The 15,636-nt window shown below is 39.5% G+C and overlaps 1 pseudogene; it reads right to left on the bottom strand.

Annotated features, from left to right (window-relative positions):
• Window positions 1–3,543: 3,543 nt before the first annotated feature.
• Window positions 3,544–4,973, bottom strand: LOC105512459 (annotated as a pseudogene).
• Window positions 4,974–15,636: the final 10,663 nt, after the last annotated feature.

Genomic DNA, 15,636 nt, shown 5'->3' with positions numbered 1-15,636 from the left:
TGGAGTGCAGTGTCACAATCATAGCCTCAAACCCCTGGTCTCAAGTGATCCTTCCTCCTCAGCCTACTGAGTAGCTGGGGCTACAGATACATACCACCAGTACCAGCTAATTTTTGTTTTGTTTTGTCTTGTTTGAGACGGAGTCTCACTCTGTCACCCAGACTGGAGTGCAGTGGTGTGATCTTCGCTCATTGCAACCTCCACCTCCCAGGTTCAAGCAATTCTTGTGCCTGAGCCTCCTGAGTAGCTGGGATTACAGGAGTGTGCCACCATGCCCAGCTAATTTTTGTATTTTTGGTAGAGACAAGTTTTCACCATGTTAACCAAGCTGGTCTCGAACGCCTGACTTCAAGTGATCTGCCTGCCTTGGCCTCCCAAAGTTCTGGGATTACAGGCGTGAGCCACTGCACCTGGCCCAATTTTTTATTTAATTTTTAAATTTTTTGGTAGAGATGGGGGTCTCACCATGCTGCCAGGGTGATCTGAAACTCTTGGCACTAAGCAATACTCTCACCTCAGCCTCCCAAAGTGCTGGGATTAAAGGCATGAGTCACCACGTCTGGCCAGAATCTGCATTTCTACACAAGTTTCCAGTTAATGCCATTGTGACTGATCATGGCCACAGTTTGAATAGCAAAGTTCTGTAGCAAACTGACTGGTTTTCAGCTGATAATACAACAATTAAGGAAGAAATGAACAACTGCTGACTGTATCTATGGATTCTTCATGGTTTCTTTTTTAATTATAATGTTGTGGAAAAACTATTTGTGAGCTACAAATAGTTTTTATGTGATGAATTATGTGATGAAAATGCAAATAACACTTTCTCTTCATGGTCTTAAAGAAATGTTTTTGAAGATTAATGAGGTGAATGCTCGAAAGGCGGTAGAGTTTCCAGAAAGCATGGTACTGCTTTAGTGCTTGGCATGAATATGTAGTGGAGTCCACATGTGAGTATTTCCTTGGAAAGTTGTTACGTGATTCTATTATATTTCAGAAAATGAGACTTCAGAAACTGCATTTTAAAGTTTCTTATTCACATCACTGTTCTTAGGGACATGAACTTGTGTGCACAGAGGTTTGGGCATTTTATTGCAGCTTTCCCTGTTGAGTTAGTGTAACCATAACCATATTCTGTGATTAGCTTATTAAGCTCCCAAGCCCTGGGAATGGGATTGTTGCTTCTTGAAGGTATAGAGTTGGAGGTGAGCACTGCAAAAGGCATAACTATACAGTCTAGAGGTTTATTTTTTGAAAACAAACTAGAATTTAGTAATCTGAAAGAGTGTTATCCATCAGGGTGTCTGCTTATAAGACCACAAATGTATTTCAGGGATATTGCAGTTGCTCAACATTCAGTAATCCCATCTGCCCTTTTGGATATCCACGTCAACTGGCCTTTCTTGGCCAGGGCTCTGTGCAAGAATTAAGCCTGATTCCCTAAAGGTATCCATTGTATATAGTACATACTGTATGTGATAGGAATTAACTTCTTTTCTGTGCATTTACATTAGTACTAATTATGTTCCATTCTTCGTAAAATAGAATAGTCACTCAAATTCTTTTCTGTGTTTTGTGGTTCAGATGAGGAACCTGGATGGAAAGGCTGCCAGTGATTCTTATCATTTTCATAGAGCTATGATTATTAATTGGCAGATTGCTGTGTAATTAGTTCCTGCTATAATTATTAATTATAATAATTTAATAATTATTAAGTTGAAGGAAGAGGGAGGGAGTCAGAAGTTTAAAGAAATAGTAGCATATTTGCAAACTCCATTTGAGGTGGGCCAGGAGAACAGTCTTTGACTTAACACCAAAAAGGAGCATAGAACAGCCAAAGATTTTCAGAGGCAGAGTAGGGGAGGAGAGACGTAGAGGCAAGTGTGGAGTAAAGATCTCAAGCAGCACTGTCCAGTCAAAATACAATGTGAGGCCGAGAGTGGTGACTCACGCCTGTAATCCCAGCACTTTGGGAGGCTGAGGCTGGTGGATCATGTGAGGTCAGGAGTTCAAGATCAGTCTGGCCAACATGGTGAAACCCTGTCTCTACTAAAAATACAGGGGTGGTGGTGCATACCTGTAGTCCCAGCTACTCGGGAGGCTGAGGCAGGAAAATCGCTTGAACCTAGGAGGTGGAGGTTGCAGTGAGCCAAGATCACACCACTACACTCCAGCTAGGGTAACAGAGCAAGACTCCATATCAAAAAAAAAATAATAATAATAAAATACAATGTGAGCCTCATTTAAAAAAAAAGATAAAATTAACTATAATAATATATCTCATTTAACCCAAAGTGTTATTTTTAAATTATGATCAATATAATTATTTGTAATGGAATTTTACATTCTTTTTTTGTATTCCTCTTCAAAACCTTGTATGTATTGAATTTCTAGCACGTCTCAGATTGGAATTGTCACACTTCAGTTGCTCAGTAGTCACCTATAGCTAGCGCTACTGCATTGGACAGCACACCTCTAGATGCCATATCACTTACAAAGATTATGTACTTTATAATTAAATAGTAAAGTTGTATTTTCCAAAATGTCATAAAATATAAATATGCTAAAAGTAAAAATAAGTCATTTGTAGATTTTCTTTTTTTTTCCTCTCTCTGTCTTCCATCTTTCCTTCTCCCTCCATTCCTTCTGTCTAAGCCTTGGGGCTCTCTAACATAGAGAGGTCAGGGAGAACAGGAGGCCTAGGTAAAGGGACCAAAAAAATACCAGTGAGGCAAGAGGAGAACCAGGAGAGTGTGGTGCTCCAGAAGCCATGGTATCCTGGAACCAGCTTATATCAGCTCATGAGGGCTGATTGGTAAATTTTCTGAAATGTAGTGAACAGCTTGAAGTATGTCATTAATAAAAATTATATAACTTAATTAAATAAATTGTACTTTTAAAAAGTAGTACTCAAAACTCATTTCTTCTTAATTTTTTTAAAAGAGGATTTATTTGACAAATTTTACTTAACACAGTATACGTAAAAGGAAATCACAATACAATGAAAGATTTAAATCAAGGCCTCAGAATTTCATACAAACATCAAGACCAAAATCCTAAAGTATTGGTATTGCATCTCAAATTTTTCCCATTAACTTAAAAAAAAATCCTAAATTTACATGCCTTACAGGTTATTAAATAAAACTAGAATCAACAAAGATGCCAAAATGTTTCACTTTAATTGTAGACATACACACACACACACACACACACAACCACGTCTTTCAGCATGCATCTACACAGTATACAATGTAGCAAAGGGCAACAGTGAACATAATTCAACTCCTTTTACCTCAATACGCTTTCTGCTTGAGAACATCCTATAATATAACTAACTTGAGCAAAGCTGGAACTTGTTTAACAGTTATAGTTTACTCAACTTCACTGTTACATCCTAGATGAGTATTGTGTTAAAAAATACTGAGCCTGAAGTCTTCGTAACAATACTGATTTCCACTTAAGAGAGTAAGCATAAATCATAAGCTTGTATTGCAGAAACTGCTAAACTGAAGTTTTGGGTTTTTCTTTAAAAAAAAATTGAGCAAGAGTCAGTGATCATATTCCCCATCCACCACTCATAATGGACATGCTAGACATCCCTCCCATTCCATTCATGCCTATAGATGCACGGCTTCCATTACTGCAGTAGCTGCTGTTCATTGCTCCTTGGCTCCCTATGCAATGTCTGATTGAAAATCACATAAGTTTTCCTGTAAAACTTGGTCATATCCACTCATGCTGCTGTGGCCACCGTAGCCACCTCCATAACCACCTCTCAGCTGCTGGCTGGCTGGGCCACCATAACTGGACTGGATTGACAAGCCCATGCCCCCCATCATTTGGCTACCGTAAACACTACTGCTGGCTCCTGCTGTAGAATTCAAGAAGGGTTCTACATAGCTGTGTTGCATATTTGCTTTGTCTTTTGACATAGCTGCCACAGCATCTTCATGAGTTGCAAACTCAACATCTGCTTCACCAGTTACTGTGCCATCAGGACCAGTTTCAATGTGTACCCTCACAGGATTGAAGAGTGAAAAAAAATTACAAATGTCATTCTCAGTAGCTCTGTAAGGTAATCCACACATGTGTACACTACGTCCTGTTGTGCTCTGGAAAGTAGAGCCACCATCCCCATATTTGTGATCAGACATTCCTGAAAAACAATAATTGAGGTCTCTTCCAAATCTATCTGACCCAAATCCATAGCCATAGCCATTATAATTGTCATAGGCTCCATATCCTTCACTATAAGCACCATGCCTCATCTTCTCAAAGCCAGCTCCTCTGCCAATGCTGTTAAACCCTCTGCCAGACCCAGGTCTGTCATGGGACCTGGCCTCTGCATGGCCATAAGCTTTTATGGTGGATTGTAGTGAGTTCTAACTTCAGCCCTGCTGCTCTTAAAGATTTCAATATACCTGTGCCCTATTATTTCCTTGTGTTTCTTTAGAGAGCCTTTTCAGTTATTTCCTGTGAAGCAGACTGCACGAAGGCCTCCCCTGTACTCCTCCCCTGGAGTCCACCGGCAGTGTTAACCCATTTGGCACAATTTCCAACCCTGAGAAGAACTGAACAATTTCTTCCTTGCTGCATTCAAAGGGAAGTCCTCTGAGCTGTACAAAGCCATCATTGGCCATGTCAGGACTATTTGGACCAGTATGCTTCAACACCCAATCCATTTCAACGTTGTTTGACTTGAATGCTTCAACAAAACTGTGTCCCATAGTTTCTCTGTCTTTTTTTCAGGGCCAATTTGACTTCATCTTCTGATTCAAGTTCAACAAAAGCCTTGCCACCCAGCCTGCCTTCTCTGGTGTAGATGAAATGAATACCTTGAGCCTCATTTTGGATTTTGCAGTCAGAAAAAAAAAAAACAAAAAAAAACGCTGCACTTCATCGGCTGAGCAAGACCAGGGCAGGCCATGGACCTTCACCATAAATCCCTCTCTACCTTCAGTGCGCAACATCATTGTCTCTTACATGGTCTAGTGTCAAAACAGACCAGACACTCGACTTTGGCAGGGCTAAAAAGAAATGGCCCACTTCTTAATTATTTTAGTAGACTTTACTAATATCTAGAGGCTCCTGAGATTATGGCTGTTGCATCTGTGTGGTGGAAATACTACATAATGGTGTGTACTACTGTTCATCTCTTTCCAACTCAGCAGTCACACTGGTAGACTGAAACTGGCCATAGTGAGAGTACTTACATCACAGAAATCAGGAAAGGCAACAAATCGGAGCTTTTGAAAATTTTTCTGGAGAACCTGTTGTTAAACATTTACCAGCACACTACTGCCTGGAAGCCAAGAGAAGATAGAGTGTCAAGGGGAGAGGAGTCAGTTGTGTCAAATGCTGCTAAGATGAGGTTAGTAACATAAGATTTGGGAATTGAACATTGGATTAAGCTCCATGGATTTCACAGGGACTAAAAAAGACAAAATCACCACCTTTGTGGAACTTACATTCTGATGATTGACTTGGAAATTTAATAGCAAATAGAACAGGAAAAAAAAAAAAAAGTCCTGCCTTCATGGATTGGGGTGTAGTAGGCATTTTGAAGGACCTGCTGTTCTTGGAATAGTAAATTTCATTCTCTCCACCTTCTAGGCTTTCTATGTTCTCTGTGTTTAGACTGCCCTTTGCTGTCTTATTCTGCTGGTATACATCTGTCTACTCATTTCTTTAGGATTCCTTTGGGCAGCTGTCTCTGAACTTTGCAGGCAAAATTAAATGCTTGCCCTGAACATTCCTGTGTTTTTCTTTTTTTTTTTTTTTTTTGAGACAGAGTCTCGCTCTGTCGCCCAGGCTGCAGTGCAGTGGCCGGATCTCAGCTCACTGCAAGCTCTGCCTCCCAGGTTTAGGCCATTCTCTTGCCTCAGCCTTCCGAGTAGCTGGGACTACAGGCGCCCGCCACCTCGCCCGGCTAGTTTTTTGTATTTTTTAGTAGAGACGGGGTTTCACCGTGTTAGCCAGGATGGTCTCGATCTCCTGACCTCGTGATCCGCCCGTCTCGGCCTCCCAAAGTGCTGGGATTACAGGCTTGAGCCACCGCGCCCGGCTTCCTGTGTTTTTCTTATGCCTGTGTTTTTCTCACAGTTGTAATGATGGCCCATTTCTACATCTTTCCTTGATGAGCCCACCGACTGATAATGGCTGGGATCTTCATCTTTGTATCTCAGGGCCTGCCACCATCCTTGGCACATAGTTGATGCTATGTCTCTCTACATCTTTAGAGACTGAAGGAATCAATTAATTAATCTGGGATTAAGATATTGAGACCTGATCCAAGGCAGAGGACCACAAGACCTACTCCATGGGGGGATGTAAATGGTTTTCAGTAGAACTGTGCTTGTTTCTGTCTCTGGACCATTTGATACTCTCTCTTTATCATTCTCTCTCCTGATTTGAAGATCTAATCTGGGGCTTGAAACAATCAATGTGCTATATTATAAAATAAAACTTGCTTGTTTTTCTATTCAGAGACCTTTTATTGCTAAAATTTTCCACTTGTTACCTTTTCTTTCTCAATCAGTTTACACTTTGAATTTATTCATTTGTTTAGCAATTTCCATTTTATTTTCACCTCCTCATGGTTTCTTAAAACTAAGTTACGTCTTAGCATCATGGTTATATCAGGAATCATTTGGTTGCAAGGAACAAAAACATGTTCAGTCTACTTTAATAAGCAGCATTTTACTGCATTGATATAATAGGCAATGTCACGGGCATCCATAGGCAGGAACTTAATACAATAGGGTCTCATATGTTCCACATGAGCACCCGTACTGAACTGTCAGTCATCGCATGGACTCTCACCCTTGCTTCTCTCTCTCTTCTCTCTTCTCTTAGCCATCTTTCTTTCCTCTCATGTCTAAAACAGGGCTGCCAGAACCCATCACCTGATAGCTCCACTCAGCTGACTTTGTTTCACATTCCCAGGTGAGAGGATCTGGTGAGTTAGCCAGGTCTGTGGACCACATGTAACCTGGGATCCTATCTCGATGAAAGGGTGTATTCTTCATTTCCTAGGGATGTTGTAGCAAATTACCACAAACTTGGTGGCTAAAAACAACAGAAATTTATTCTCTCACAGTTCTGGAGAACAAAAGTTCAAAATCAAGATGTCAGCAGGGTTCTTTCTGGAGTCTCTGAGGGAGAATCTGTTCCATGTTTTTCTTTACAAAAAAAAATTTTTAAAAAGAGATGGTCTTGCTATGTTGCCCAAGTTGGTGTTGAACTCCTGGCCTCAAGCAATCCTCCCACATCAGCCTCCTAAAATGCTGGGATTACAGGCATGAGCCACTGCCCCTGACCTTATTTCATACCTCTCCTTCTCCTAGCTTGTGGTGGCTCCAGCAGTCCTTGGTGCTTCTTGATTTGTAGACACAATAGGCCAATCTCTACTTAGTCATGTGGCTTTTTTCTTGTGCCTCTCTGTGTCTGTCTCTTCTGTTTCTTACAAAGACACTGGTTATTAGATTAAGGGCCACACTAATCCAGAGTGATCACATTTCGAGATCTTAATTACCTTAATTACATCAGCAAAGACTCAATTCCAAGTAAGGTCATATTAGGGTACCAGGTAGACATATCTTCTGTGGGCCACTATTGGACCCACTATGGGAGGTGTATGGGAGTATATGGGAGGTATAGTCAAAGGCTACCAGCATGGCTTTGAGGCCCCATTGCAGGTGCCAGTAAATGCCTAGTTGTTCCACACCTCTACCAGGAATACTTGTCACTTTATCATTTTGAACATTTACTTTCAATTAACATAGTCTGCTGAAATGTCCCTTTCTCTAAGTAACTTTCAGGGACTCACATCACTTAGGGTGGAATTAATGACTTCCCTTTCCCATTTCCCATAGCATTTTATACACACCTCTGACAGCACTTGCCATTTTCATTTATAGCACTTTGTTTACATGTCCGTTTTCCCACTTAAGTTGTGGACTTTTCCTGGGTGGGGCCTGTTCCTTACTCAGTTTTGCTTCCACAGTGTGAAGCACAAGATCCAACTTTGAGTTATGTTTGTGGAATTGCATTGAAAGTCTGGGCTTCATGGATTGAATCTCTCCCCTTCCAGCCTTACTGTTACTTGATTCAATTGTGTTAATTGTCCATTCCAGCCAGTTTCGTCTGCGATTGTACCCTGTTGTGTTCTCTGTTACATGCTCAACTCTGCCCCACCTTGCTGCTGCCACAACCTTTGTTAGCCCTCATCAGCATATTTCTGCAGCCCAGCTTCTTTAGGCCCTGCGTTCTCAAGTTGTCCCCACCACCCATTCTGTTCAGGTTAATCTTCCCTTAGCATGCATGTGCCCACACATGGGGATCCACTTTACATGTTTATCTTAGCCGTGGTTAGTGCAGTTAGGATTCCCAAATTACATTATCAGTACCAAATTAGATTTGAAAAAGGAGAGGGAGCATTTATTTCTTTAGCAATCTTGTCACAGTGTTTCCTGTGGTCCCAGAAATCATGGTGGAAAGAAAATTGGGATTTCAGAAAACATTGCTTGATTCTACAGGAAGTGAACAACGTTTTCTAATGATTTCCAGAAAGAGAAACATATCATATTTTTCTGGAGTGCTTTAGAAGGAAGTAGTGCAGTCAGTGGTGGGAAATATGTCCTCCACTCCCTGTTAAGTTCTCTGTGGCAGATCTTACATATTGCCGGTGAGTTCCTGCTCTTATTTAAAGAATGAAGATAATGATATTCTGCAGCTATGAATTTTGAGTTCAACTATGTAGTTGCTGATTTTCTGCCTACTGGGTTTGTCCACTTCCAATACAGGGGTGTCAATATCTTCAACTATCATAGTGGATTCTTCTATTTCCCGTTGTAGTTCTGTTAGTTTTTGCCTCATGTGTTTTGATGCTCTGTTGTTAGATGCATACAAATTAAGGACTGTTATGTCTTCTTGGAGAATTGGCCCCTTTACCATTATATAATGTCCCTCTTTATCCCTGATAACTTTTCTTGCTCTGGAGTCTGCTTTTTCTGAAATTAAGGCAGCTATTTCAACTTTCTTTTGATTAGTGTTAGCATGATATCTCTTTCTCTATCCATTTATATTTAATCTATATGTGTCTTTAAAGTGGGTTTCTTTTATTTCCTTTTGTTTGTGTGTGTGAAATGCAATCTTTCTTCTGCAGCTTTCTTTATTGAAGTGTTTGGTATATATTTGGTGCCAGCATGGCCATTGCTAATTCATGATTTTTTTTTTTTTACTTTATTTATTTGTAATTTCAACTTTTAGTTTAGAATCATGGGGTACATCTGCAAGTTTGTTACACGGTATATTGTGTAATGCTGAGGAGCCAGAGGGGGAAATAAACCACCTTTCCTATAAAGGCACAAATAAAATAATTACATCCAATGTCTCCTCAGAAATCATATAAGGAAGAAGAAAGTAGAATGAAATATTTAAAGTGTTAAGAGAAAAACAACCCCACCAACCTAGAATTGTTTATCCTATGAAATTATCCTTCAAAGTGAAGGAGGAATAAAAACTCAAACAAAAATTGAGATACTTTCTTGCCGGTAGACCTGCCTTGCAAGAAATGTTAAAAGTTCTTCCAAGAGAGATAAATAATATGAGTCAGAAACTCAGATCTACATAAGGAAAGGAAGAGATCACAGAAGAAATAAGTGAAGGTAAAAGAAACACTTCTATTTTTCTTATTGTGAGTTGACCTAACAGTTTGTTCAAAGTAATAATAACAATGTATCTGATTAATATTGTTTATGTGTAAGTGAAAAACAGTAGTTTTATTTTTCATTTTCTACAGTTTTAATGATATACCTAGGTGTAGTTTTTCTGGAATTTATCCCACTTGGTGTTCTCTGAGTTTATTGGATCCTTGATTTGTTGTCTGATGTTAATTTGGGAAAATCTCTGTTTTTACTGCTTTAAATATTGTTTCTGTTCTTTTTTCTTTCTTCCCTTTCTGGTATTCCCATTATGAGTATGTTATACCTTTTGCAGTTGTCCTGCAATTCTTAGATACTGTTGTTTGTTTATTTTTAGTTTTTTTCTCTTTGCTTTTCCACTTTGCAAGTTTCCATTGTCACATCCTCAAGCTCAGAAATTATTTCTTCAGCTATGTCCAGTCTACCTATGACCCTAATAAAGGCAGTCTTCGTTTTTTAACGTTATAGTGTTTTTAACCTCTAGCATCTCTTTTTTATGCTTACTTAGAATTTCCATTCTGTGCTTGTGATATCCATCTGTTCTTGCAAATTGTTTACTTTTTCCACTCACCCTTAGCATATTAATCATAGTTATTTTATATTTATAGTCTGATAATTCCAACATCCCTACCATATCAGGGTCCGTTTGTGATGCTTGCTTTGTCTCTTTAAACTGTATTTTTTGCCTTTTAGTATGCCTTATAACATTTTGTTGAAAGGTGAACATGATGTACTAGGTAAAAGGAAATGGGGTAAACAGACCTTTAGTGAGGTAATGGTAAGATGTGAAGGGAGAGGAAGTGTTTGATAGCCCTATGATTAGGTCTCAGTCTTTTAGTGAGCCTGTGCCTCTGGACTGTGAACTTCACAAATGATCCTCAGTTTTTCTTTTTTTCTCCACTGCCTTAGGTGGTACAGGATGGCAAGAGGGGGCTATAGTGGAGTATTTTCTTTCCCATTAGGTTAGCCTCTTGTAAAATAGTTTCTCTTGAGGGCAGATGATATGGTTTGGCTGTGTCCCCACCCAAAATCTCATCTTGAATTATAATCCCTGTAATCCCCACGTGTCAAGGGCAGGGCCAGGTAGAGGTAATTGGAACACGGGGGCTATTTCCCTCATGCTGTTCTCATGATAATGAGTGAGTCACATGGGATCTGATGGTTTTTTCAGTGTCTGGCATTTCTCCTGCTTGCACCCATTCCCTCCTGTTGCCCTGTGAAGAAGGTGCCTACTTCTCCTTTGCCTTCTGCCATGATTGTAAGTTTCCTGAGACCTCCTGAGCCATGTGGAATTTATAAAGGAAACCTCTTTCCATTATAAATTACCCAGTCTTGGGTATTTCTTCATAGCAGTGTGAGAACGGACCAGTACAGCAGGCCTTGTTAAGAAGAACAAAATGTTCTAGTGTATTACAAAATGGTTACTCCCCTCTGTCCCTCTGCTACCAGCTATTTTTCTCTAATCTTTGCTATGAGAACTTGGTGGTTCTCATACGAGCTCCTGGAGGTAAAACTCACAAAGTGTGAGGGCCTCTTTATGACTCGGGCTCCCTGGAGTTTTTGACTCTATACTTGTCCACACTGAACCTTGAGTGATTTAACAATGATAGTTCAGGTTTTCCTACCCTGGTACTGGTTCCTGCGGAAATGGGTTTGTGTTTTGGTGAGCTGTGATTCTCTGTATATCCACCTGTCTGTCTCTCCAATTTTGGGGACAGTGATTTGTCTAGTGACCTCACTTCTCTGATGGATCTAAGAAGAATTGTTGATTTTCAGTTTGTTTAACTTTTTACTTGTTGTTAGGACAGAGTTAGCTGTTTAAGCTCCTTACATGGGGAACCAGAACCCGGAAGTCCCAGCTGTAAATATTGAAGGCATAATGATTTCTTAACTTTTATATTCTGATTCCTATTGTTTGGTTCTCTGCCTCTCCAAAATAGGAATTGACTCCATAGTATTTCTGTACATTTTAACTGGGAACGTTAAGACCTGGATAAATTCTAATCTTGGCTCTGCTGCTAATGATTTACCTTGAGCAAATCAGAGACTGAGTTTTCTCATCTATAAAAGTGAAGAGTGCGGACTCATTTCTAAGTCTCCTTCTAGCTTTAAAATTCTGAGGTGGGCAGATCACGAGGTCAGGAGTTCGAGACCAGCCTGGCCAACATGTCTCTAGTAGAAACTCCGTCTCTACTAAAAATACAAAAATTAGCCAGGTGTGGAGTCATGCACCTATAATCCCAGATACTTGGGAGGCTGAAATAGGAGAATCGCTTGAACTCGGGCAGAGTTCAGTGAGCTGAGATCATGCCGCGCACTCCACCCTGGGTGACAGAGCAAGACTCCATCTTGGAAAAAAAAATCTATATTTTGTGATGTTACAAAATATTCTCTGATTTTGAACACTAGTACCAGTACTCTGGGTAACCTGTGTGCTCAAGCAGGTGACCTATTATACTTTCTGGAATTTAAAAATAAACTTTTTATTTTGGAATAAATTTAGATTTATAGAAAAGTTGTTGGCTGGACATGCTGGCTCACACCTGTAATCCCAGCACTTTGGGAGGCTGAGGCAGGTGGATCACGAGGTCAGGAGTTTGAGACCAGCCTGGCCAACATAGTGAAATCCCATCTCTACTAAAAATACAGAAATTAGCTGGGCATGGTGGTGTGCACCTGTAATCCCAGCTACTCGGGAGGCTGAGGCAGGAGAATCACTTGAACCTGGGAGGCAGAGGTTGTGGGGAGCCGAGATTGCGCCACTGTGTTCCGGCCTAAGCGACAGAAACAACAACAACAACAACAAAGAAAAGTTGCAAAGATAGGGCTGGGCACAGTGGCTCACACCTGTAATCCCAGCACTTTCGGAGGCCAAAAGGTGGGTGGATTACTTGAAGACCAGCCTGGCCACCATGGTGAAACCCTGTCTCTACTAAAAATACAAAAATTAGCTGCGCATGGTGGTGCATGCCTGTAATCCCAGCTACTCTGGAGGCTGAGACAGGAGAATTGCTTGAACCCAGGAGGCGGAAGTTGCAGTGAGCCAAGATTGCACCACTACACTCCAGCCTGGGTGACAGAGTGAGACTCTGAGCCCCCGCCAGAAAAAGGTTGCAAAGATAATACAGAGAGTTCCTGAATACCCCTTACTGTTTTCCCCATGGCAACATTTTATATTATTATGGTACATTTGTCAAAACTAAAAAGCAAATCATGAATGGTACATTACTATTAGCCAAACTCTAGACTTATATTTGGATTTCACCAGTTTTTCCACTAATGTCCTTTTTCTGTTCCAGGATCCAATGCAAGCTACCATATTACACTGAGTCGTCATATCTTCCCAGTCTCCTCTGGTCTGTGACAGTTTCTCAGTCTTTCTTTGGTTTTCATGACCTTGACGGTTTTGAAGAGTGTTGACTAGATATCCTGTAAAATGTCCTCAAACTTGGGTTTTTCTGATGTTTTCTTCATTGCTAGACTGGGCTTGTGGGTTTTTGGAAAGAAACCACAAAGATGAAATACCTTTCTTGTCACATCGTATCAGGGGTTGGTTATACCTATATAACGTCACTGGTGATACTAACTTTCATTAATTGGTTAAGGTGGTGTTTGCCAGGTTTCTCCACTGTAAAATACTATTTTTGTCTTTCCCAACTCTGTTCTTTGGAAGTGAGTCATTAAGTCTAGCATACCCTGAAGGTGGGAGAAGAAAGGGAGTTAAGCTTCATTCACTTCTTAAAGAGAGCAGCATCTACAGATCGCTTAGAATTTGTCTGTAAGGAAAATTAGTCTCTTCTTCCACATTTATTTATTCAATCATTTGTTAATATTAATATGAAGTAATGTATATTTATTTTATACTTTGGATTATAATCCAGTATACATTGTTTACTTTTTTGCTTAAATTGTTCTGGCTTTGACTGGAAGTTCTTTCAGATTGGTTCCTGTGTCCCTTTGACATGCTCTATCCTTTTGCTTTTTCAACATTTCCTTACTTTCTGGTACTACAAGATACTCCAGGTACATTTTGTATTTTCCTTTTTCAAGTCCTAAAATCAACCATTTATCCAAAAAGCTCTGAGTTTTAAAACAAATTACAATTTATCTGTTTTGGTTTTTATAAGCATTGCCATGATGACCATCCTTGATGATATATCTCTGGAAAACTCCATGATTATATCTTTTAGATAAATGTCTAAAAGTGGAATTCCTGGATCAAAGGCATCTAAAATGCTTTTACTATGTTTTCCACTAACAAGGCATGAGATGGGGGGCTGCCTCAGGGGCTGCACCTCAAAGCCCACTTCAAATGGGAAACACTATCCATCCATCAACCAATTTATCTGTCTTAGAACTCTCTTTCTATGACTTTCTTATTTTCAAAACAAACAAGGAATAAAGAAAGAACAAAATGAAACAAACAAAAGACCTCATCTAGACTCTCTCACCACACAACAAATCACAACATTGCTCCTCATGGGAGGAAATGGTTGAGGTGTCAGACTGAGAATGACATCTGTTTCCCTTCATGGGGAGAGCACTTGTTAATTCACCTATTAATTCACTTTTAAAATATAATTTTACATTTTATCAAAGTAATACGTGTACATAGTTTAAACATTCAAGTGACACTCCAAGACTTAAAATGAGTAACAGCAATACAGTGCTACATCCCTTCCCATTGCCAAACTTTCTTCACAGAAAAAAAATCACTTTCAATTCTTTTAGCTTTTTTTTTCCTGGGATTTGTTTCCATATCTATAAAGAACATGCTTATACTGCAATTTAAAAATTTTTTCAATTTTAGACATTATCTATTGACTTCTTACTTGCTATGGAAGATAAAGACTGAAGTCTCTTACCAATCCTATATACAAACACACATACATGTGCATCCTTTCCTAACCCCATCCTTTCAATATAGTTATAACTTTTGTTAAATCCATTAATGTTTTCGTTGTTGTGATTCTGTAGTTATTCATAGCTGAGCCACATATTGGACTTCAAATATATTTTCTTATATAACATTGTCTTTTTCCTGGAATTAATAATTATGCCATTGTTTGGTTTCCTTCATTTACTGAGCCTATTACTCATCCTTCTCCAGACTTTCCAAGAGTGCTGCAAAACTTTTCAAGTTTCAAGTTTCAACATCTGTCACATCCATTGGGTCCTCTCCATGTATTTTTTCATTGGAAATATCCCTCCTTGAGCCTGGCGCCTGCCCCTCACTTGGGCTAGTTGCTCTCCAAGCCTGCTGCATTCTTGTCATCTTGGGATCTCCCTTGGCCACCATTCTTGGAGTTCTCTCTCTTACATTTGAAATTTCCTGTTTTCGGGAGCCCATTTTTCCTTTTTGTTTTGGCTTATGCTCTTGTTTTGGTAGTCACTTTTTTCACTAACATCTCAAAAACATGGGAGATAAACATGTTGGAAAATGCAAATTTCCAAGATCTTTATTTTACCTTTCTTTCTGATGGATTATTTAGATGGGTAGAGCATCCTAGGTGAGAAATAATTTTCCATTAGAGTTATAAAGGAATTGATCCATTGCTTTCTAGCTTCTGATTTTGTTATTAAGTCTAAAGCCATTCTCATCCTTGATCCTTTATATATGACTTACTTTTTTTCCTATCTGGAAACATTTTTTTCTGTTTATTCTTGATATTCTGAAACTTCACTGTTTTGTACTTCAGTGTAGATTTATTTTCATTTATTATGCTGTTTACAGTGGGCCCTTTCAATGTGGAAACAAATGCTCCTTAATTCTTAGGAATTTTATTGTATCACTTCTCTCATTATTTCTCCCCCTCCGTTCCTCTGTTCTGTGTTTCTGGACTGCTAGTAGTCAGATGTTGGCTATTCTTCATCTCTTTGTCTTTTCTTCTATCTTCTGGAAGATTTCCTCAACTTTATTTTCTAGCCTTTA

This window comes from Colobus angolensis, unplaced genomic scaffold, assembly GCF_000951035.1.
Source record: "Colobus angolensis palliatus isolate OR3802 unplaced genomic scaffold, Cang.pa_1.0 Scaffold212, whole genome shotgun sequence".
Classification (NCBI taxonomy): domain Eukaryota; kingdom Metazoa; phylum Chordata; class Mammalia; order Primates; family Cercopithecidae; genus Colobus; species Colobus angolensis.
This window is presented reverse-complemented; position numbering and strand designations above follow the sequence as displayed.